Here is a 1718-nt window from a genome sequence, read left to right on the forward strand (position 1 = left end):
CCCCAGCCTTCGGGCCCCTGCCCACCAAGGCTATGTCGCGCGTCTACATAGGACGCCTTAGCTACAGCGTCCGAGAAAAGGACATCCAGCGATTTTTCAGTGGCTACGGCCGTCTCCTCGATGTAGACCTCAAAAATGGGTACGGCTTCGTGGAGTTCAAGGACTCCCGCAGCGCCGACGACGCTGTGTACGAGCTGAACGGCAAGAAGCTGTGCGGCGAGCGGGTGATCGTGGAGCACGCCCGCCCCCCGCGCTGGGACCGCAATGGCTACAGCTACGGAAGCCGCAGTGGTGGAGGTGGATACAGCAGTCGGCGATCTTCAGGAGAGAAATATGGACCTCCTGTTCGGACAGAGTACAGGCTTATTGTAGAAAATCTTTCTAGTCGTTGCAGTTGGCAAGATTTAAAGGATTTCATGAGACAAGCAGGTGAAGTGACCTACGCGGATGCTCACAAAGAACGGACAAACGAAGGTGTGATTGAGTTTCGCTCCTACTCCGACATGAAGCGTGCTTTGGATAAACTGGACGGTACAGAAATAAACGGCAGAAATATTAGGCTTATTGAAGATAAACCACGAACGAGCCACAGGCGGTCTTACTCTGGAAGCGGATCCAGCTCTCGATCTCAAAGACGGTCACGAAGTAGGAGTCGCAGGAGCAGCCGCAGTAGATCTCCAAGTGTCTCAGAAAGTCGCTCCAGATCTAGGTCTCAGAGCAAAGGTCGGTCACGTTCTCCATCAAAAGGCTGGAAATCCGGATCCAAGAGCAAATCTAAGCCCAGGTCTGATTGGGGCTCTCCTTCGGGAAGCAGATCCTGTTCTGGCTCGCTGTCTCCCAAGGAAAATGGCAAAGGTGATATCAAGTCAAAATCCAGATCAAGGAGCCAGTCTCGGTCCAAGTCACCCCTCCCTCCTCCAGCCTCCCCTCCACCAGAAAGAGCTGCATCAAGATCCCGTTCTCGATCTCGCTCAGAGTCATGGTCAAGGTCCAGATCGAGTTCCAGAGATTAACCCCCAACACTTCCCTCCTTTGCACACTATTTACGAACACTTTCCTTCTCCCCTAGGCAGTTACTACTTGGCCTTTTCTACAAGAGGAATTACCTGAAACTGGTACACTGAGATTTGATTTGTGGCCAAATTTTGAAAAACATGAGGTTTTAAAGAAATGGTGGCATGAAGGGAAACACCGAGTCCCCTCTTTGTAGAATTAAGATAACTGTGACTTTATAGCTTTGAGCTAAAATACCTTTTGTAAGGTATTTTAAATTTTTTTCAAGTATTCAGCAGCATATGCTGCAGAGGTTTTGTGGTTGTTTTTTTTTTTTTATTATTTGTGTGCTTACTTTTAAATTAACTGTTTTAAGCTTTGAATACTTAAGGCTTTAGAGGGAGAACCCAATTTCCCATTATGTTGGCTTTTTATAAAGCTAGATTTATGTAAGATTTGAATAAAAGTTTGCTACCAACATGATTGCCTTATTGAATAAGTGAGTATCAAATTCCTGTAATATGAATACCTGCTACTAACTGTAAAACAAGGCGAGCTTCTGAGAGCAATAAATTATTCAATTTGGATAACATTTTGTGCTGTTACTTAAATTTGCAACGGTCTTTTTTCTGCCCCTTTAACAAGTTTGGGTTAAAATTAAAGATGATTTGCCTAAATAAAAAATAAAATGGAGCCACAAGAGAGTACTGTGCATGTTCCGGGAC

The 1718-nt window shown here is 45.7% G+C and overlaps 1 pseudogene; it reads left to right on the forward strand.

The window, feature by feature from the left end:
• Positions 1–32: 32 nt before the first annotated feature.
• On the forward strand, positions 33–1013 carry LOC102865337 (annotated as a pseudogene).
• Positions 1014–1718: the final 705 nt, after the last annotated feature.

Source organism: Elephantulus edwardii, unplaced genomic scaffold (assembly GCF_000299155.1).
Source record: "Elephantulus edwardii isolate Elephantulus edwardi_28Jun2011 unplaced genomic scaffold, EleEdw1.0 scaffold00193, whole genome shotgun sequence".
Lineage (NCBI taxonomy): Eukaryota > Metazoa > Chordata > Mammalia > Macroscelidea > Macroscelididae > Elephantulus > Elephantulus edwardii.